Genomic DNA, 24,106 nt, shown 5'->3' on the forward strand with positions numbered 1-24,106 from the left:
TGAGAAACTATCTTCCAAATTTTCCTCTGCCCTCCCATTTTCTGCCTTTCTTATTATCTTTCATTTGCTGGTTTTATTTGTACAGAAATGTTTTAATTTAATATACTCAAAATCATCTATTTTATACCTCAAAATGCTTTCTCTCTCTCTTGCTTTTACATACATATTCACCAAGGTCATAAACCTGATAAATTATATGTTCCATGTTCTTCAGATTTTCTTATAATATTTTCCTTTATGTGTAGGCCATGTGTCCCCCCCTACATTTCTGGTGTACTTGGTCACCATGTATAATCTTTTAAATATATTGTTGTAATCTTTTACCCAGAATTTTATTTAGTATTTTTACACCCATATTCATTAATGCAATGGGTCTCTAATTTTCTTTTTTGGTTTTTATTCTTCTGATTAAGGTATCAGTACATATTTGTTTCATAAAAAGAGCTTGGGAAGGGGGGGAGGGTTTCTTTGCCTATTGTTCCAAATAATTTATTTAATAATGGAATTAGTTGGTCTTTAAATATTTCACTTTTAAATCAATCCATCTGGTTCTCATTCTTTTTTCCTAAGACACTCATTATGGCCTATTCAATTTCTTTTCCTAAAATAGGTCTATTTAAATATTCTATTTCCTTTTCTGCTGATCTGGTCAGTTTACATTTTTGTACATAGTTTTCCATTTCACTTCAATTGTTAAATTTATTGGCATACAATTAGGAAGAATAACTCCTAATAATTGCTGTGATTTCATCTTTATTGGTGGTATGTTCACCCTTTTCATTTTTGATACTGAGTGATTTTTCTTCTTTTTTTTTTTCATTACAATAACTAATAGTTTATTTTTTAAAAAAAACAGCAGTTTTATTAACAATGGTTTTATTACATTCAATTTTATTAATCTCATGTTTAATTTACAATTTGTTTAATTGGGGATTTTTAATTTGTTCATTTAATAGTTTAAAATAAATATATATATATAGTTCACTGGTCTCTTCTTTCTCTATTTTATTGATATAAGCATTTAGAGTTATAAACTTCTCTCTAATTACTGTTTTTGCTGCATCTCATAGGTTTTAATATATGTTTTTTCATTGTTATCATTTCCTTTAATGAAATTATGAATTATTTGTATGATTTTCTCATTAATTTCAATTCTATTACTACAAACTAAAACTAAAGATTGTTCCTAAACCTTTTGAATAAATGCATCAGAGATAAGAAAAAACTGGTGAGCAAATACATTCATATATCTGTTCATGTGTGTTTCTCTTCAAAACTTAAATCATATAGAGTAGAAACTTTCTGTAGAACTTCTTTCTGCCTTTATGGCTTTGAACAAGCTGGGTAGGGAAAGGAGGCAAATGACACACAAATAAGATGACAATACTCTGTTCTCAGAGGCAGAAAAATAAGTGATATGAATTCTTCAAAGACCAAAGGTTGTTTTCTCTACCATAAATCAAAGTTGATCTGCTTTATTCACTACTTCCTTGTAAAGTAATCCATTTATCCTGGTGGAGAAAAAAAAGGAAAGTTGTTTACTTATTGGAGAAATGCAAATTAGAACTAGTAAATTCCCAGTTTTCAGTGTGGTCACAGAAAGAAGACAGCTTGTTTCAAAATTAGGAAGCAACTGAAAAGTAAGTAAAATTTAATAATATTACTATATTTTCAATTAATTGTGCAGGTATATTAGAAATGTAAACTTGTGATAAAATCAGCAATACAAAATTAACTCAAAATTGTATTTCAATAGAAGTAAGGTTATAAAGTAAGAACTAATAAGAATAAAATTAACCAAGAACATAGCATTATAAAGAGCATAGAGTCAATTAACTGTCTGCTCTCTTTATGTGGAAGGTGTTCATATTATAAAATATCAAGCTCAAAAAAAAAGATATTATTTATAAATGTTAGTATAAAATATAGAAGATTTCAGAAAATGGCAAATTATTTCAGGATGTTTCTTATTTCATTGTCTTTGCGATTAAAACAAATAATTATTTTATAGATTAAAACTGGGAATCTTACAATACAAAACAAATTTTTATCACTTGGAAATACAATCTTACATTTTACAAAGAACAAATGTATAAAAACAAGTTCCAGTACTTTGAGGGAGATCGATCTACTTCATTATCAAAGACCTAGTAAAACTTATATAATGTCTTTTTTTATGTCTTTTTAAATGTCTAAAAAATTGCATAAATATATTAGTATATGTAAGTCAAAGTTACTGTTATTTAATTTACATTTAATTGTTTAAAAATTCCCTATGTGGTTAAGAAGTTGGATTCTCCTTTACTTTTATGTACTACTTTCTCCTTCTATTTCTTAACCTACCCACCCCTCTAAAATCTTTTACCCTGCCCTTTCCCTTTGCCCTCTTATTTCTTTTTGAATTTAGGAGACTTTTAAATGTTTCTAAATATATATACTGTACCCTTTTTAAACCATTCCTGATGAAAGTAAAGTTCCAGCACTACCCACCTTTTCCACTCTTCCCACTAGATTATTTTGTATTAGTTTTTCCTTTTATGACACATTTGTATGAGATAATTACTCCTTTTATCTTTTACTTTTTTAATTTAAAGTAATCAAAATTATCCATGAAAATATGCTTTTAAAAACATACTTTTATGTGAAATTTAAAAAATGATATTAGGCAACTTCCCTATTGAGATATTAAAATGAATATGATAAATCTTTGAAAAATTATAATAATGAAGTGCCTTTTTCCTTAAAATATAGAATTCTTATAGTTTTGTTAAATCATAGAGTTTTATGGACCACTTCCCCTCCACCATGTTATGTTATTTTGTGTATATATGTTCAATATTTATATGAATTCATTGTCTATGGTATCTTTTGGCAAAATGTAGTTTCCCTATTTATCTCTTTTAAATGGATCTATTTTTGCCCTTGTCTTGTCTGAGACATGATTATTATCCTGCCTCCCCTTTTCTTACATTAGCTGAAGCATAATACATTCTGCTCCAGTCTCTTGTTTTTATAACGCAGTTTTATTTTTCTGTTTCATGTTTGTTTCTTGTAAACAACGTGCTGATGGATTCTGATTCTTAATCTATTCTGCTATCTTTTATCATGGGTAAGCTTATCCATTTACAGTTATGATTACTAGCTACATATTTCTCATCAACATAATTTTTTACATTTATCCTTTTCTTTTTATTCTGTGTCTTCCTTAAGAGTTTGGGGGTTTCCCCCCTAACCTCTGTCTCTCTTAGTATACTCTTTCTTTTATCTCCCTTACTCCTGACTTTCTCTTAATCTGTTTTCCTTCTATTTTCCTCTTGAATAAGATGAATTTCTGTACCCAATTATATGTGAATGTATATTTTCCCCTCCTTGAATTAGTTCAGTTGAGAGTGAGATTCAAGTATTGCCTAATACTTTCTTTCATTTAAATTGTGTAAACTCTTCCTTGTGTGTTTCCTTTATGTGAGATAATTTTCTCTATTCTTTCCTCCCTTTCCTCCTTTCATAATGCATCCCATTTTCTCTCTTTTCTACTCTTTTGAGAGCATTCCAATATATTGAGGTCCTCAGCAGATTTCCTCCAAAATCACTGTCAGTGATAAAATTTTGAGGGATTACATGTAATCATCTTCTCAAATAAAGAATGTACAAAGTTTAATTTTATTTAGTCCTTTATGATTTATCAGTCATGTTTATCATAAAGTTTATCATGTTTATCATAAGTCCTTTGGAATCTTCATATTCCTGAGAATTGCTAAGTCATTCACAGTTGTGAATATACAATGATCAAGTGATCATTGTACAATATTACTGCCACTATATATACATGTATATATATATGTACATATACACACATACATATATACATACACTCATACTCACATATATAATGCTCTCCTGCTTCTGCTCACTTCATTTTGCTCAGTTCATATAAGTCATTGAAGGTTTTTCTAAAAGCATTTCTGATAGTACAACAGTATTTTATCATAATCATATAACCCAATTTATTCAGCCACTCCCCAACTGATCTTTATTCCTTCAATTTCCAATTCTTTGCCATGACCAAAAAAAAAAAAAAAGCTGCTATAAATATACAACCAGGTCATTTTCCCTAAAAAGAAAATCTCTTTGAGGTACAGACTTAATAGTGAGTTGCTTGGTTAAAGGCTATGCACAATTTTGTAGCCCTTTGGGCATAGTTCCAAATTGCTCTCCAAAATGGTTGGATCAGTTCACATATCCACAAATGTTAGAGGAAATGGGGAAAAAATAGGATAATAGTGCCTTAATATTATTATTAATATTCTTTGTCACTTTCTTTTTCTGTCATATTAGTCAATTTGATGGATATGAAGTAGTCCTTCAGAGTTGTTTTAATCTGCATTTCTCAAATGAATAATGATTTGCAGCATTTTTTCATGCGATTATAGATAGCTTTGATTTTTTTCTTCTGAAAACTGCTTATCCTTTGATTATTTGTCAGTTTGGGAATGGATCTTATTTTTATAAATTTGATTCAATATATATTTGAGAAATGAGGGCTTTACTGGAGAAATGTGTAAGTTTTTTTGTATTACATCATTTCCTATGGTATCTTGTAACAAAATGTTGTTTCCCTGCTTATCTCTTTTAATTAGGTCCTGTTTGGCTTTTACTTTGTCTGAGATCATGTTTGCCAACAGCCCTTTTTTTCTTTTCTTTTCTTTTTTTTTTTTTTATTGCAGCTAAAGCATATTATATTCTTCTCCTTTATTTTAACTCTGTGTGTGTCCTTCTGTTTTAAGTGTGATTTTTGTAAACAACATACTATTACATATAATTAATTTTAATTCATTCTGCTATCTTCTATTTTGTGGGTGAAGTTATTTTATTTACATTCAGAGTTACAAGTCCTAATTGTGTATTTTCTTCTATCTCTTTTTCTTCTGTTTCTTCTTTTCTCTGTTTTTATCTTGTCTCTCCTCCAAGATCTATTTTTAATTTAACCACTGTCTTCTTTAATCTGATCTCCTGTTATCATCCCCACCACCTACCCTCTTTTTCTTTCCCCTATCTTTCTATTTCCCTATTGGGTAAGCTGCATTTCTATATCTAACTGAGTCTGGGTGTGTGTTCTTACTTCTTTCACTAAAGTTGAATATTCCACTGAAAGCCAAGAGCTGACAAATATGTCCAAAGTGTAAATCCACATTTTCATTATAGAAATTAGATCCTTCAGATATTCTCTCTGCTGAGAACCAAAACAAGACTTGAGGAAGAATGACTGCAATGTGTGGGATATTTGATCTAACATGTGATATCCTATATTGGCATAAAGGAGATTCTTGGATTATTCACAGATCTACTTATTTGAAGACATAATTTAATAGCAGTTTATTAAATTGTCGGATAGAACAGTCTCTTCTTGCCTGTCTTCTTCTTGAAGACAGTGTAAGATTTCAGAGAAAATAGTACTCAGGAACCATCAAATTTCAAATGATATAACAATATAGTTATCAATATTTTTCAGTAGTTTGTTCATAATAGGTTTGTCATCAGAGGACATAGGTGTGAAAACCATCACAAAAATGGTTAAGGAAAAGCCTGGCATTAACATTGTCATATTGGACATATAGATGTTTAACAAATTCAACAAAACTGGCCATTTTATCTACAAATGTGGTAGAATTGATATTGAGAAGTTAGAGAATGAGGTTGCTAAGATGGGAAAGAGCTTCTTCAAATAAGCCTGTGTCTTGGGTAAGCTGAAGGCTGAATGTAAACATGGTTTCATTATTGATATTTCCCTGTGAAAATTTAAGACCAGTAAATGTTAGCGGACCATGATTGATGGTCCACAACATAGAGACTTTATCAAAAATATGGTTAATCTGTATCCAGAAAGAGAACTGTTGCAACTGAATATGGATCACAACATAATATTTTCATCTTTTTGTTGTTGTTGTTTGCTTGCTTTTAGTTTTCTCTCTAATCTGTTTTCTCCTTTTTGATCTGATTTTTCTTGTACAGAACAACAAATGTGGAAATATGTATAGAAGAATTGTACATGTTTAACATATATTGGATTACTTGGACATATATTGTACATATTTAACATATATTGAATTCCTTGGACTCCTATTAGACAAAAACTTCTGAGAACAGTGGAAAGCAGTCTGGCAGAACTTTGGTATCAACTACAGATATGCCAAGAAAAACTCCAAATAGACATTACTCAGATACCAAAAAAATTATATCATAAATAAATTAGAGGAACAAGGAAGAACATACCTTTCACAACTATGAATAGTGGAAAAGTCAAGTAGACTACTATTTTCTGGCTTTGAATTTTTCTCAAAGATATTGTCAGGGTTGGGAGAAAATATCATTTAGGTACTATCAGATCTCAAGTGATTAAATAAAGCAATAATCATCAAAACTTTTTAAAAATAAAGATGCAAGTTAGAGTTAATTAATGAAATAGATTAGGCATATAGTACGTAAAAACAAATAAAACACAGAACTTCCAGCCAAGATGGCAGAGAGGAGGCACACAGCTGTGTAAGCTCCTCGTTTTCTCTCATTATCCATTTCATTATAAGCCTCTGAATTAATGCTTGACTGAAAAAAAAAAACCCAACAAATAGTTACCAAGAGAAGACATCCTTGAAACTCACCAAGAAAGGTCTGTTTTTGCTCGAGGGCGGGGACGGTTTTAGATCGGGCGCAGGCTGAGGGCAGCGGCAGCGAGAGCACAGGAGCAGAGCGGAGAGGGGGTGGAGTATGATCGCAGCCGTCTCTGCGGGGAGAGCTTCGCTACAGGACTGGATACTTTGCCCTGGCAGCAAGCCAGCAGCCCAGCAGAGAAGCTAAAAATGTCCGGGGGGTGAAGAACACAACCCCAAACAGCTGAAGTCTCTTGGGATCTGGCCACCCCTCCCCCACAGTGTCTCAGCACGCTCTCGGATCTCAGAGCGCAGGTGTAGCACAGTAGGGCCAGTGCCTCACTGCTGCCCCGCAGTCTGTAGAGGAAGCTCGGTAACACCACCCAGCCCCTCCCCCCAAAGAAAACAGTTTCCATTTAGGGTTTTTTCCTTTTTTTTCTTTGCTAGTTTGTCTTTGATTCTTTAACAAAATGAGCAAAAAATTGAAGAGGACTTTAACTCTTGACAGCTTCTATACAGATAGAGAGCAGACTCTAAATCCTGAGGAGACTTAAAACAGACAGTCCCCAGGTGAATCCCCAAAGGAGGAGATCATCTGTTCCTCAGCACAGATGAACCTCATAGAAGTAATTAAAAAGGCTCTCACAAGAGAGCTAGAAGAAAAATGGGAAAAGGAGAGGGAGGCTTGGCAAAAGAATCTGGAGAAGTCATCCCACTCAGTTAAAGAGAGAGTGGATAAAGAAATAAAATCCTTGAAAAATAGGATTAGTGAACTGGAAACAGAAAATAGCTCTCTAAAAAACAAAATTGGTGAAATGGAAAAAAATTCCATAGAACAAAAGAACTCAATTGGACAATTAGAAAAAGATTTTTAAAAAGTGAGTGAAGAAAATACTTCATTGAAAATCAGGTTTGAACAAATGGAATTGAATGACTCGAGGAGACAAGAAGAATCAGTCAAGCATATCCAAAAAAATCAAACAATGGAAAAGAATGTGAAGTACCTTCTAGGGAAGACAACAGACCTAGAAAACGGATCCAGGAGAGACAATCTGAGAATCATCGGACTTCCAGAAAAGTATGATGAAAAAAAGAGCCTGGACACTATATTCCAGGAAATTATCAAAGAGAACTGCCCAGAAGTCATAGAAACAGAGGGTAAAATAGACATTGAAAGAATTCATCGATCACCTACTGAAAGGGATCCTAAAATCAAAACACCAAGAAATATAGTGGCCAAATGCCAAAGCCCTCAGACAAAGGAAAAAATATTGCAAGTGGCTAGAAAAACCCAATTCAAGTATCAAGGAGCCACAATAAGGATCACCCAGGATCTGGCAGCATCCACATTAAAGGATCGAAGGGCCCGGAATATGATATTCCGAAAGGCTAAGGAACTTGGTATGCAACCAAAAATAACTTACCCAGCTAGAATGAGCATCTTTTTCCAGGGAAGAAGATGGACATTCAACGAAGTAAGCGAATTTCACCTATTTTTGATGAAAAAGCCAGAACTTAACAAAAAATTTGATCTACAAATCTAGAACTCAAGAGAAATCTAAAAAGGTAAAGATTAATCTTGGGTACTATATTTCGGCTATAAAGATGTATAAAGAATACATGTATACCTTGTTCTAGAAACTAGATGGGAAAGGACATTGTACCAGAAAAAGGGTAATGTGGGGGCACTACATCTCATGAAGAGGCAAAGGAAACCTATTATATCTGAGAGAAAGAATGGAGGGGGATGAATATAGTGGGTATCTTACTGCCTTCAGAATTGGCTTTAAGAGAAAAATTTTAGACATATTCAATCTATGGTGAAACTTCTCCCACCTCATTGAAAAGTGAGAAGGGAAAAGTGAAAAGGGAAGGAATAAGCTAAGTGGAAGGGAATATGGAAACTGGGAGGGAAAGGGGTAAGATAGGGGGAGGAACTCTAAGGCCAGGGGAGGGACACTAAAAAGGGAGGGCTATGAGAAGCAAGTGGTGCTCACAAGCTTAATACTGGAAAGGGGGGTAAGGGGGAAAGAAGGGAGAAAAGCATAAACCGGGGTTAACAAGATGGCAAGTAATACAGAATTGGTCATTTTAACCATAAATGTGAACGGGGTAAACTCCCCCATAAAGAGGAAGCGGTTAGCAGAATGGATTAAAAGCCAGAATCCTACAATATGTTGTTTACAGGAAACACACCTGAAGCGGGGAGATACATGCAGGTTAAAGGTAAAAGGTTGGAGCAAAATCTACTATGCTTCAGGTGAAGTCAAAAAAGCAGGGGTAGCCATCCTGATCTCAGACCAAGCTAAAGCAAAAATTGATCTAATTAAAAGAGATAAGGAAGGGCACTATATCTTGCTAAAGGGTAGCTTGGATAATGAAGCAATATCAGTATTAAACATATATGCACCAAGTGGTGTAGCATCTAAATTCTTAAAAGAGAAATTAAGAGAGCTGCAAGAAGAAATAGACAGCAAAACTATAATAGTAGGAGATCTCAACCTTGCACTCTCAGAATTAGATAAATCAAACCACAAAATAAATAAGAAAGAAGTCAAAGAGGTAAATAGAATACTAGAAAAATTAGATATGATAGATCTCTGGAGAAAATGTAACAGAGACAGAAAGGAGTACACTTTCTTTTCAGCAGTTCATGGAACCTATACAAAAATTGACCATATATTAGGACATAAAAACCTCAAACTCAAATGCAGGAAGGCAGAAATAGTAAATGCATCCTTTTCAGACCACGATGCAATGAAAATTACATTCAATAAAAAGCCAGGGGAAAGTAGACCAAAAAATAATTGGAAACTAAATAATCTCATACTAAAGAATGATTGGGTGAAACAGCAAATTATAGACATAATTAATAACTTCACCCAAGAAAACGATAATAATGAGACATCATACCAAAATGTATGGGAAATACAAAGCGGTAATAAAGGGAAATTTCATATCTCTAGAGGCCTATTTGTATAAAATAGAGAAAGAGAAGCTCAATGAATTGGGCTTGCAACTAAAAATGCTAGAAAAGGAACAAATTAAAAACCCCTAGTCAAACAGTAAACTTGAAATTCTAAAAATAAAAGGAGAGATCAATAAAATTGAAAGTAAAAAAAACTATTGAATTAATTAATAAAACTAAGAGTTGGTTCTATGAAAAAACCAACAAAATAGACAAACCCTTAGTAAATCTGATTAAAAAAAGGAAAGAGGAAAATCAAATTGTTAGTCTTAAAAATGAAAAGGGAGAACTCGCCACTAACGAAGAGGAAATTAGAGCAATAATTAGGAGTTACTTTGCCCAACTTTATGCCAATAAATTCGACAACTTAAATGAAATAGAAGAATACTTCCAAAAATATAGCTTGCCCAAACTAACAGAGGAAGAAGTAAATGTCCTAAACAGTCCCATCTCAGAAAAAGAAATAGAACAAACTATCAATCAACTCCCTAAGAAAAAATCCCCAGGACCAGATGGATTTACATGTGAATTCTATCAAACATTTAAAGAACAATTAACTCCAATGCTAAATAAACTATTTGAAAAAAAAGGGATTGAAGGAGTCCTACCAAACTCCTTTTATGACACAGACATGGTACTGATACCTAAACCAGGTAGGCTGAAAACAGAGAAAGAAAATTACAGACCAATCTCCCTAATGAATATTGATACTAAAATCTTAAATAAAATATTAACAAAAAGATTACAGAAAATCATCCCCAGGATAATACACTATGACCAAGTAGGATTTATACCAGGAATGCAGGGCTGGTTCAATATTAGGAAAACTATTAGCATAATTGACTATATCAATAACCAACCAAACAAAAACCATATGATCATCTCAATAGATGCAGAAAAAGCATTTGATAAACTCCAACATCCATTCCTAATAAAAACACTGAGAGCATAGGAATAAATGGACTTTTCCTTAAAATAGTCAGGAGCATATATTTAAAATCATCAATAAGCATCATATGCAATGGGGAAAAACTGGAATCTTTCCTAGTAAGATCTGGAGTGAAGCAAAGTTGCCCACTATCACCATTATTATTCAATATCGTATTAGAAACACTAGCCTCTGCAATAAGAGTCGAGAAAAATAATTAAAGGAATTAGAGTAGGCAATGAGGAAATCAAACTATCACTCTTTGCAGATGATATGATGGTATACCTAGAGAACCCCAGAGATTCTACTAAAAAGCTATTAGAAATAATTCATAATTTTAGCAAAGTAGCTGGATACAAAATAAATCCCCATAAATCCTCAGCATTTTTATACATCTCCAACAAAATCCAACAGAAGAGATACAAAGAGAAATTCCATTCAGAATAACTGTTGATAGCATAAAATATTTGGGAATCTATCTACCAAAGGAAAGTCGGGAATTATATGAGCAAAATTACAAAAAAGTTTCCACACAAATAAAGTCAGACTTAAATAATTGGAAAAATATTAAGTGCTCTTGGATAGGCTGAGCAAATATAATAAAGATGACAATACTCCCTAAACTAATCTATTTATTTAGAGCTATACCAATCAGACTTCCAAGAAAATACTTTAATGATCTAGAAAAAATAACAACAAAATTCATATGGAACAATAAAAAGTCGAGAATCTTAAGGGAATTAATGAAAAAAAAATCAAATGAAGGCGGCCTAGCTGTACCTGATCTAAAATTATATTATAAAGCAGCAGTCACCAAAACCATTTGGTATTGGCTAAGAAATAGATTAGTTGATCAGTGGAAAAGGTTAGGTTCACAAGACAGAATAGTCAACTATAGCAATTTAGTGTTTGACAAACCCAAAGATCCTAACTTTTGGGATAAAAATTCATTATTTGATAAAAACTGCTGGGATAACTGGAAATTAGTATGGCAGAAATTAGGCATGGACCCACACTTAACACCATATACCAAGATAAGATCAAAATTGGTCCATGACCTAGGCATAAAGAATGAGATTATAAATAAATTAGAGGAACATAGGATAGTTTATCTCTCAGACTTGTGGAGGAGAAAGAAATTTGTGACCAAAGATGAACTAGAGACCATTGCTGATGACAAAATAGAAAATTTTGATTATATCAAATTAAAAAGCCTTTGTACAAACAAAACTAATGCAAACAAGATTAGAAGGGAAGCAACAAACTGGAAAAACATCTTCACAGTTAAAGGTTCTGATAAAGGCCTCATTTCCAAAATATATAGAGAACTGACTCAAATTTATAAGAAATCAAGCCATTCTCCAATTGATAAATGATCAAAGGATATGAACAGACAAATTTCAGATGATGAAATTGAAACCATTACCACTCATATGAAAAAGTGTTCCAAATCATTATTGATCAGAGAAATGCAAATTAAGACAACTCTGAGATACCACTACACACCTGTCAGATTGGCTAGGATGACAGGAAAAAATAATGATGAATGTTGGAGGGGATGCGGGAAAATTGGGACACTGATGCATTGTTGGTGGAGTTGTGAACAAATCCAACCATTCTGGAGAGCAATCTGGAATTATGCCCAAAAAGTTATCAAATTGTGCATATCCTTTGATCCAGCAGTGTTTCTATTGGGCTTATACCCCAAAGAGATACTAAAGAAGGGAAAGGGACCTGTATGTGCCAAAATTTTTGTGGCAGCCCTGTTTGTAGTGGCTAGAAACTGGAAATTGAACGGATGCCCATCAATTGGAGAATGGCTGGGTAAATTGTGGTATATGAATGTTATGAAATATTATTGTTCTGTAAGAAATGATCAGCAGGATGAATACAGAGAGGCTTGGAGAGACTTACATGAACTGATGCTAAGTGAAATGATCAGAACCAGGAGATCATTATACACTTTGACAACGATACTGTATGATGATGTATTCTGATGGAAGTGGACTTCTTTGACAAAGAGACCTAACTGAGTTTCAATTGATAAATGATGGACAGAAGCAGCTACACTCAAAGAAAGAACACTGGGAAATGAATGTGAACTATCTGCATCTTTGTTTTTCTTCCCGGGTTATTTTTACCTTCTGAATCCAATTCTCCCTGTGCAACAAGAGAACTGTTCGGATCTGCAAACATATATTGTATCTAGGATATACGGCAACATATCTAACATATATAGGACTGCTTGCCATCTAGGGGAGGAGGTGGAGGGAGGGAAGGGAAAAATCGGAACAGAAACGAGTGCAAGGGATAATGTTGTAAAAAAATTACCCTGGCATGGATTCTGTCAATATAAAGTTATTATTAAATAAATAAAAAACAAACAAACAAAAAAAAACCAAATAAACACAGACTGTAGTGTCTGAGAAACATAAGGACCCTAGTTACTGGAGTAAAGACTCACTATTTAACAGAAATGTCTGGGAACATTGAAAAGTAATCTGGCAGAACAACATCTGACATCACATGTCAAGAAAAGCTTATGTAAGATTTAGACTTGAGGTCACATCATAAACAACTAGAGAAACAAGGAAGAATATATCTTTCACAACTATGAATAGGTGAGAAAATTCATAAACAATGGATAATGGGGATTAAAAAATAGAAAATGGACAATTTCAATTATGCAAAATGAAAAAAGTCTTTTACATAAACAAAACCAATATAATTGACTTTAGAAGGAAAAGAGACAGCTAGAAAATTTTTATTGTACTGTTTCTTTGCTAAAGGTCTCATATCCAAGATAGAAGAAGATTTGATTCAAATTTAGAGGAATAAAAGCCATTCTTCAATGAGAAGCTTTGTCCAGATTATTGGAGAATAGAGTGAGAAAAGCCAAAACACTTTATACAATAACAATAACATTATAAAGAAAAAACAATTTGAAAGACTTGAGACTCTCATTAATGCAATGACTAAATCATGCCAGAGGTATAATAGTCTCAAGATGTAGTATAAGATATGCATTTTTAGACACTATCAGTGTGGGAATTTATTATATTTTATATTATTATTAATATTACATTATATTTTGTATGGCTATGGATCCACATTTTAAAGGCTTGATTTTCCTTTTTTCTAATGAGGAAGGAAAGGGATTTTACGTGGGATGGGGTTATAGATGAGGTAGCCAAAAAAAAAAAAAAAAAAAAGGACTTTGGAGTCTTATTTTAGAAACACATAAACAGGAAGAAACTTACAAGCTGAAGCTATTTACTTAAAAAGAAATATATAACACAGAAAAGCATAATAATGAATATAATAAAAACCTGCAGTGTAATGTATAGTAGTCTTTTTCTCTTCTACTTTGTATGGAAATACCTATTTTATCTGGCATTTGTCAAATTTAGAATAATAAAATTCTTTCAAAAAGAAAAAAAAAATAAAGCAGCATCTAGACACTAGATAATCCACAATATAGGTCATCATCAGTTAACATAGCCGACATATCTTGAGCTAGTAATACTTAGCATTTTGTGTCACATTTTTATTGTTTCACATACTTCATTTTAATTTTTACCATCTTCCTGTTGGTATGAGTATTCTTTTTCCTGTTTGAAAGATGAGGAATCTGAAGATCCAGGGAAATCACAGAAACATTAGACCTAGATCTGGGAAGGTACCTTAGAGATTAACTGGTTCCTGTCTATGAATGTACTCAAAGCAATGTCTATTTAAAATGTATTAGCACAAAAATATTTTGTGTACCGTGTTGCATGATAACAATTCTTTGTAACCACCTAAAAAGAAGATAAAGATGTAAGTTTAAGTATTTAGTACAGAGGAAGCAGGGATACAGAATTGTTATTTTATCAATGTTTGGAATATCCTATTGAAGCTCTTTTTTTTTGTACTAATGCAGGTAGACACTTTCTCTGCAACATATAATTGTATAGAGTTGCCAGACAAAAACATAATTTTCCTCATTTTGTAAATTAGAAAAAAAAATTAGAAAATAGTATGATAGAACCTATGCACTGACCAACACCTAATACCCTATATCAAAATAAGGTCTAAATGGGTTCATGATTCAAACATAAAGAATGACAATACAAGCAAATTAAGAGAACAAGAGATAGTCCACTTGTTGGATCTCTAGAGAAGGAGGAATTTATGGCCAAAGAAGAACTAGAGAACATTATGAAATGTAAAATAGATAATTTTGATTACATTAAATTAAAAATCAAAACCAAGGTGGCCAAGATTTGGAAGAAAAGCAAAAAGCTGGGGATAAAAGCTGGAAAAAGCCAGTGTAAACTGACTCAAATTTATAAGAATACAAGTCATTCCCCAATTGATAAATGGTTAAAGGATATGAACAGACAATTTTTGAATGAGGACATTAAAGCCATTTTTAGTCATATGAAAAAATGCTCTAAATCATTATTGATTAGAGAAATGCAAATTAAGACATCCCTGAGGTACCACTTGACACCTCTCAAATTGGCTAAAATGACAGGAAAATATAATGATAAATATTGAAGAGGAGGTGGAAAAACTGGGAATCTGATACATTGTTGGTGGAGTTGTGAACTGATCCAACCATTCTGGAGAGCAATTTGGAACTATGACCAAGGGGCTGTCAAATTGTGCATATATCACCAAAACCATTTGGTATTGGCTAAGAAATAGATTAGTGGATCAGTGGAAAAGGCTAGGTTTACAAGACAGAATAGTCAACTATAGCAATCTAGTGTTTGACAAACCCAAAGCCCCTAACTTCTGGGAAAAGAATTCATTATTTGATAAAAACTGCTGGGATAATTGGAAATTAGTATGGCAGAAATTAGGCATGGACCCACACTTAATACCATATACCAAGATAAGATCAAAATGGGTCTATGACCTAGGCATAAAGAACGAGATTATAAATAAATTAGAGGAACATAGAATAGTTTATCTCTCAGACTTGTGGAGGAGAAAGAAATTTGTGACCAAAGATGAACTAGAGACCATTACTGATCACAAAATAGAAAATTTTGATTACATCAAATTAAAAAGCCTTTGTACAAATAAAACTAATGCAAACAAGATTAGAAGGGAAGCAACAAACTGGGAAAACATCTTCACAGTTCAAGGTTCTGATAAAGGCCTCATTTCCAAAATATATAGAGAACTGACTCAAATTTATAAGAAATCAAGCCATTCTCCAATTGATAAATGGTCAAAGGATATGAACAGACAATTTTCAGAGGATGAAATTGAAACCATTACCACTCATATGAAAGAGTGTTCCAAATCATTATTGATCAGAGAAATGCAAATTAAGGCAACTCTGAGATACCACTACACACCTGTCAGATTGGCTAAGATGACAGGAAAAAATAATGATGAATGTTGGAGGGGATTCCGGAAAACTGGGACACTAATGCATTGTTGGTGGAGTTGTGAACGAATCCAACCATTCTGGAGAGCAATCTGGAATTATGCACAAAAAAATTATCAAATTGTGCATACCCTTTGAACCAGCAGTGTTTCTATTGGGCTTATATCCCAAAGAAATACTAAAGAAGGGAAAGGGACCTGTATGTGCCAAAATGTTTGTAGCAGCCCTGTTTGTAGTGGCTAGAAACTGGAAAATGAATGGATGCCCATCAATTGGAGAATGGCTGGGTAAATTGTGGTATATGAATGTTATGGAATATTATTGTTCTGTAAGAAATGACCAGCAGGATGAATACAGAGAGGACTGGCGAGACTTACATGAACTGATGCTAAGTGAAATGAGCAGAACCAGGAGATCATTATACACTTCGACAACAATGTTGTATGAGGACATATTTTGATGGAAGTGGATTTCTTTGACAAAGAGACCTGAGTTTCAATTGATAAATGACGGACAAAAGCAGCTACACCCAAAGAAAGAACACTGGGAAACGAATGTAAACTATCTGCATTTTTGTTTTTCTTCCCGGGTTATTTATACCTTCTGAATCCAATTCTCCCTAAGCAACAAGAGAACTGTTCGGTTCTGCAAACATATATTGTATCTAGGATATACTGCAACATATCCAACATATAAAGGACTGCTTGCCATCTAGGGGAGGGGGTGGAGGGAGGGAGGGGAAAAAAAAAATCAGAACAGAAACGAGTGTCAATATAAAGTAATTATTAAATAAAAATTAAAAAAAAAAAAAAAAAAAAGAAATGACCAGCAGGATGAATACAGAGAGGACTGGTGAGACTTACATGAACTGATGCTAAGTGAAATGAGCAGAACCAGGAGATCATTATACACTTCGACAACGATGTTGTATGAGGACATATTTTGATGGAAGTGGATTTCTTTGACAAAGAGAACTGAGTTTCAATTGATAAATGACGGACAAAAGCAGCTACACCCAAAGAAAGAACACTGGGAAACGAATGTAAACTATCTGCATTTTTGTTTTTCTTCCCGGGTTATTTATACCTTCTGAATCCAATTCTCCCTAAGCAACAAGAGAACTGTTCGGTTCTGCAAACATATATTGTATCTAGGATATACTGCAACATATCCAACATATAAAGGACTGCTTGCCATCTAGGGGAGGGGGTGGAGGGAGGGAGGGGAAAAAAAAATCAGAACAGAAACGAGTGTCAATATAAAGTAATTATTAAATAAAAATTAAAAAAAAAAAAAAAAAAAGAAATGACCAGCAGGATGAATACAGAGAGGACTGGTGAGACTTACATGAACTGATGCTAAGTGAAATGAGCAGAACCAGGAGATCATTATACACTTCGACAACAATATTGTATGAGGACATATTTTGATGGAAGTGGATTTCTTTGACAAAGAGACCTGAGTTTCAATTGATAAATGACGGACAAAAGCAGCTACACCCAAAGAAAGAACACTGGGAAACGAATGTGAACTATCTGCATTTTTGTTTTTCTTCCCGGGTTATTTATACCTTCTGAATCCAATTCTCCCTATGCAACAAGAGAACTGTTCGGTTCTGCAAACATATATTGTATCTAGGATATACTGCAACATATCCAACATATAAAGGACTGCTTGCCATCTAGGGGAGGGGGTGGAGGGAGGGAGGGGAAAAAAAAATCGGAACAGAAACGAGTGTCAATATAAAGTAATTATTAAATAAAAATTAAAAAAAAAATAAAGGACTAGAGCCCCCATCTCAAAAAAAAAAAAAAAATTGTGCATATATCCTTTGATCTGCCAGTGCCTCTAGTGGATCTGGTATCCCAAAGAGATCATAAAAGAGAGAAAAGACTATGTACAAAAATGTTTGTGGCAGCCCTTTTTGTAGTGGCAAGAAACTAGAAACTGAGTGGATGCCCTTCAGTTGGGGAATGGCTGAATAAATTATGGTATATGTATATGATGGAAAAAATGATGAACAGGCTGATTTCAGAAAAGCCTGGAAAGACTTGCGTGAACAGAGGCTGACTGAATTGAGCGTAACTAAAAAAACACAATAACACAATACACAATAACAAGATTATGTGATGATCAACTGTGATGGACTTGGCTTTTCCCAACAATTCAATACAATTCCAATAGACTTGGAATGGGAAATGCCATCTGAATCAAGAGAACTATGGAGAGTGAATATGAAATGAAGCATAGTATTTTCACTTTTTGTTTGCTTGTTTTTTCTTTCTCATGTTCCCTCCTTCCCCCCACCTCCCCCAACCTTTTGGTCTGATTTTTCTTGCACAATATAACAAATATGGAAATATGCTTAAAAGAATTGCACATATTTAATGTATATCAGATTACTTGTTGTTCTGGTAATAGGCAAGGTAAGGGAAAGAGGGAGAAAAATTTATGTAAGACAAAGTCTTACAAAATTAAATGTTGAAAACCATCTTTACATGGATTTGGAAAATAACATACTATTGAAAATGAAAATAAATAAAGATTAAATAAAGAGGAGATGCTAGTTTCTGTATTCTTGAGTTATTCCACATTCTAAAATTCATAGCAGTCATTGTAAATAAGATGATTTAATCACAATTTTTAAAAGTATTTTTTTTTAATATCCAAAAGAAAATTCACAAGTAAATGGAGATCTGGGGCATTTCCTTATAGTTCTGCATTCTGCATTCTCACAACTGATCCTGCCTTGGCAGTTGAGGTCTATGGATTAAAGGAGGATGTTATTTGGAAGTTAATACATATTAGGAAAATATCTGCATTTGAAAATTTTTGAAAATCTGGGTTTTTGAAAGGATAACTCCTTTCAAACAATCTGGAATGAATCTCTCTCTTTTTAACGTGTTTTTTGAGTTCCAAATTCTCTCCCTCTGTCATACCTCTCCCCTACCCATTGAGAAGGCAAGCATTATGATAATCTATTCTACATGTTAAGTCACGTAAAACATTTTCATATTAACCATGTTGCCCCCAAAAAATACAGGAAAGAAAGTGAAAAAAATGTGCTACAATTTGCACTCAGAATTTATTAGTTCTCTCTTTGGACATAGATAGCAATGTTCATCATGAATCCTTTGGAGTTAGTGTAGATCACTGTACTGCTCAGAGTAGTGATGTCTTTCACAGTTGATCATCCTTACAATATCGCTGTTACTAAGTACAGTGTTCTACTGGTTTTGTTCACTTCATATTGCATTAGTTCTTATAAGTTTTCCCAGGTTTTTCTAAATCCATCTCTTTGTAAATTTCTTTCTTTCTTTCTTTCTTTCTTTCTTTCTTTCTTTCTTTCTTTCTTTCTTTCTTTCTTTCTTTTCAGTAAATCTTTTTTCAATTTCAATTTTTAAATTTTTTTTATTGAATTAATACAAAATAAGAAAAAAAAAAGAATAGAAAAAAGAGACAAAAAAGGAAAATAAAAAACACAACAAAACAAAACATTGTCACGTGCCCAGCAGAACACCAGGGAGAATTCAAAATGTGCAATGATAAATTTCTATTTCATAAAAGCATATATAATAATAAAAGAAAAGAAATTATATTCATAAGTGTCCATCTTTGCTTCCTTGTAGGTTATACTTTTGTTCTCTGCTGTATATTTTTTACTTTATTCTCTGCCTCCCCTTCACTTCTCTCTACTTACTCCAAGCAGATTACAGTTAAGCAGCTATATATATATATATATATATATATATATATATATATATATATATATATAACATATATACCTATTGATATGCACATATTTATACACATTCACACTCATCCAGAGACCCACACAAATACATATATCTATATACAAACATTCATAGACACATACATACATGTCTACATATACTCAGGCACACACACATATGCATTTATACATATGTAAACATATATCTAAAACAAAATTAATATGTCTGACATATAATGTAGATTTCTTTTAATTGAAACTTTAAATTTCACTTTGAGATCAATGATTACTAGCTCTACTTTTTTTTTCTAATAAATTCTACTCCTGTTCCTTGTTGTAATATATGTCTCTGTATATCTCTTATTTCCTATCCTGGTTACCCCTTGTACTTTAATTCTTCTCTTCAACTTGCTTTGCTTTTACTTAATCTCCTGCCACCCATGGATTCCTTCCTTATCTTCTCCTGTTACCCTTTCCTCCCATCTTTATTTCATTCCCATTAATCTATATATCTTAATCCACTCCTGTTAATCTAAATACCTTTTGTACTCCACCTTATTTTATGCTATTCTTCCCCACTTTATTCCATGCTCATTAATCTACACATGCTACCATAAATCTACATACCTTTCTATACCCTACCTTGTCCTATTCCCTTCTTCCTTTCCTTCCCCCTTATTTCTAATTGTTTTGTTTTGTTTTGTTTTTGCTTAGGCAATTGAAGTTAAGTGACTTGCCCAGGGTCACACAACTAGAAAGTGTTAAGTATCTAAGATCAGATTTGAACTCAGGTTCTCCTGACTTCAGGGATGGTGCTCTATCCACTGCGCCACCTAGCTGCCTCACCTTATTTCTCTATAGATTATGGAGGATTCTATATCCTTCATGGTTTTATGTAGTGTTGTCTATTTAATCCATTCCTAATATGAGTAGGTTTTCAGCATTACAAGTCCTTCTACCTCCTCTAATGCCTCTGGTTGTATTCTTCCTCTACATCTCATTTGTATAACATGATTACTGTTTTTATCTTTTTCTAGACAGTTTTGCTTTTTAGAATCAAATTGTATTCAACTCTTCCCCAATTTATCTTTTGAGCTAATTACTGATGTTAATTTTAAATATATAGTATATGTTTCCATGTAAAAAAACAAAGAATTTGCCCATATTAAATTCCTTGAAATTAATTTTGATATTGGCTCTTATTTGTTAAATTTTGTATTAACTTAAGGTTTGGATGAGACAAAGTCCTGAAAACCTGCAAATTCATTGAATATCCTTTTTTTTTTCTCATTGAATTACTATGGATAATTTTGTTGAATTTGGTATTTTTGGCCATAGGCCTAGTTTTTAGCTTGCTAGTATATGATTCTATGACTTGCTATCTTTTATTGTGGTTGCTGATAAGTCCTGTACAATTCTAATTGTAGTTCCAATATATCTGAATTTTTTTGTTTCTTGTAAAATATTCTTTTTTGATTTGGGGGATTTTGAAATTTGGCAATAATATGTGTTTTTCACAAAGGATTTCATTGAGTTGGTGATTACAGTGAATTTTTTCTATTTCTACTTTGCCCTCATGTTCTATCACTCCAGGACAATTTTCTTGGATTATTTCTTGCATTATTGTGTGAAGGTTCTTTATTTGATCACAGCTTTCAGGTAGTCCAACTATTTTTTCTTCTTGATCTGTTCTCTAGATCTATTGTTTTTCTTATGTTTCATATTCTGTAATTTTTTTCATTCTTTATATTTGTTTTGTTATTTTTTTGGCCTCTTATAGCTTCACTGGCTTTTCCTTGCTCAATTTTAATTTTCAAAGAATTATTTTCTTCTTTAAGTAGGTTAACTTTTTTTTTCATAATCTTGTTTTTGTTGGATGGTTTGGTTTTAGTTTTTAATTTTTCTTCAGTCTCTCTCATCTGATTTTTAAATTATTTTTTGAGTTCTATAAATTCTCTTTGGGTAGGTAACCATTTAATGTACTCTTTGGGGTAAAAGAGGCTTTTCTTACTCCATTCTCCTCCTCTGAAGATGAACCCCTGTCTTTCCTATTCCCATAGTAAGTTTCTATGGTAGGGTTCTTTGTCATAATTGATGAACATCTTCTCCATTTGCAATTTTTTGGTACCACTAAAAGAGAAGTTATAAATATTTATATACATAGAGGTAATTTTTTAAAACTTTTTTTCTAATCTCTAGTACAGTTTGAATTAAAAGTCAAGATTCCTTTTAAGAGATAATTGGAAAAAAGTAAAAACCATAAAATGAATTTGGAGTCAATATAAATGTAGTAATCTAGTGCTTATGTCTTAAACAGTGTGTAGTAGTACAGTTGAAAGACAAACAACTAATGTTGCAAGAGAATTCAGCAGGCTTTCAAATGAAGGCTACAGTACTGAAGTCTAAGTTGGATATGACTAAGACTTAGTTTTTCTGGAGTGGCCACAGAGAAGATAAGTGCCTGAAACTAGCATGACTTTTGTACCTATAACTAATGTGTTCAACAAGCTTGTATATTCACCAAAAGTGTTGTGCCACAATTCCCTTTTGATGTCCTGACCTAGTTTCCCTATTGTCCTATTTACTTTGCCTCAGGTTATAACCTTTCCCTCTTAATGTTTGATGAGATAAAAGTCTACCTCAGTTGTTCTGCCCCAAACCCCAGGATATAATTATTCCCTCTTAAATGGTTGATGAGATAAAGGTTTTATATCTTTAGGTTATAATCATTCCTTCTTAATGTTTGACAGGATAAAGGTTTATCCATTTTAGATGTCATTAGAATATCAGTAACCTCCCTCCATTGTGTCTTCCTAGGTGCCTTCCCCCATTAGGTTATCCCCACCCAGGTACTTCCCCCATTATGTCATTGTTCTTGTTATCCTATAAAAAAGCTTGCTCTGTGATACTGAGGGCTAGACTCTTTGAGATGATAGTCTCCTCCAGCCCTGGGACCAAACATGGATCCATTTAATAAACTATTGAATTGGTCTCTAATCTCTGTCTTGCTCAGTTTCTCTGGCATTACAAAAGGAGTGAACAATAGGTTCCTGACAATGCAATTGCTATTTGCAGGAAAATGCCATACCCCCATCATCAGGGCCTTTGTTTCCATGACAAACCCTGATGAAGCCAAAGAAAAATTTTCTGAACACCTGGAAAGCCTTATTATTAATATGCCAAAAGAGGACTTGGTTACTTTAATGCTAGAGTAGGCTCAGATTACCAGACATGGCAGGTAGTCCTTGGCAGGAATAGAGTTGGAAGCAGCAATGGACACTTACTACTGAATCTCATAATCTCATCACAAGGACTATCTTCTGTTTACCTAAATGGAATAAAATTTTGTGAATGTAGCCTCACTGCAAACTTTGGCATTTAATAGATTATGTATTTGTAGGGATGTGAGACAGACAGGATGTGAGAATGATGAAGGCAACATGTAACACAGAGTACTGAGACTTATCCCTTCCAACCTGAATATTCACATTCAACAAAAGTGGTAGCTCCAAGTCAAAAAGAGGACCAGAAGGATTAATATCAACAGATTAGAGTGTTTCTTTGAGAGGAAACAGTTTGTTTCTAATTTGGAGGATAAGTTGAGCCAACACACAGTTGGCAAAATGGAGTGGAGTAGGAGCAGGCAGCTTTCAGAGGTTTGTTGTACAGCACTGCATTTGCTCATCTGAGTTAGAATACTTGCAAACATCAAGAATGGTTTGATGAAAATGATGGAGAAATTCAGAAGCTGCTAAATGAAAAACAAGAACTCTATAAGATTTATCATCAGGATAGCTCATCCATCTCTGAGAAGGCAGCATTTAATTCCATCAAAAGTAAAGTACAAGTGAAGATTAGAGAGATGCAGGATTCATGACTCAGTAAGAAGGTAGATGAAATTCAGTTTTATGCTGATAGTAACAACTCAAAGTGTTTTTATGATGCTATTCAGTGCTAAAGTAGCACTGAATTTGGTTAGTGATAAGGTCAGGATCCTAGAGAGACAAACTGAACATTTCTATAGTATTCTCATAGACCATAACAAATCAATGCTGAAGTCATTGATCATTTACCTCAGGTTGAAGTCAATCCTTCCCTAGATGAAGTTCCAATTGAATGCCGTTAGGTCCTTTCATGTAACAAAATACCTGGTGCTGATTCTATTCTATCAGAGATTTACAAGATGTGTGGGGATGTCCATTGCTCATATAAAAGTTGACTGAAATTTTCTGGGTTATGTGGCAAGAGGTTATCCTCTAGGAGTTTGAGAATACCTCCATTGTCCATCTCTTTAAAGATAAAGGAAATAGATTATCCTATGACAATCATGAATGGGGTGGGGGCAGTGGGTCTCTCTTAGTCATTGCTGACAAGATTCTTTCCAGAGTACTCCTTAGTAGCCTAGAAGATAAGAGCCAGTGTGGCTTTGGAAAAAACTGAGAAATGT

General features: G+C 33.3%; 1 protein-coding gene across 1 annotated transcript in view; it reads left to right on the forward strand.

Moving 5' to 3' along the window:
• Positions 1-1,527: 1,527 nt before the first annotated feature.
• Positions 1,528-24,106, forward strand: part of LOC127547701 (carbohydrate sulfotransferase 4-like) — a 34,267-nt gene continuing 11,688 nt past the window's right edge. The window contains exon 1 of the mRNA XM_051974671.1: positions 1,528-1,640. The gene's annotated coding sequence lies outside the window, so the exon portion shown is untranslated. The remainder of the gene's footprint in view (positions 1,641-24,106) is intronic.

The sequence above is a fragment of the Antechinus flavipes genome, chromosome 2 (assembly GCF_016432865.1).
Source record: "Antechinus flavipes isolate AdamAnt ecotype Samford, QLD, Australia chromosome 2, AdamAnt_v2, whole genome shotgun sequence".
Lineage (NCBI taxonomy): Eukaryota > Metazoa > Chordata > Mammalia > Dasyuromorphia > Dasyuridae > Antechinus > Antechinus flavipes.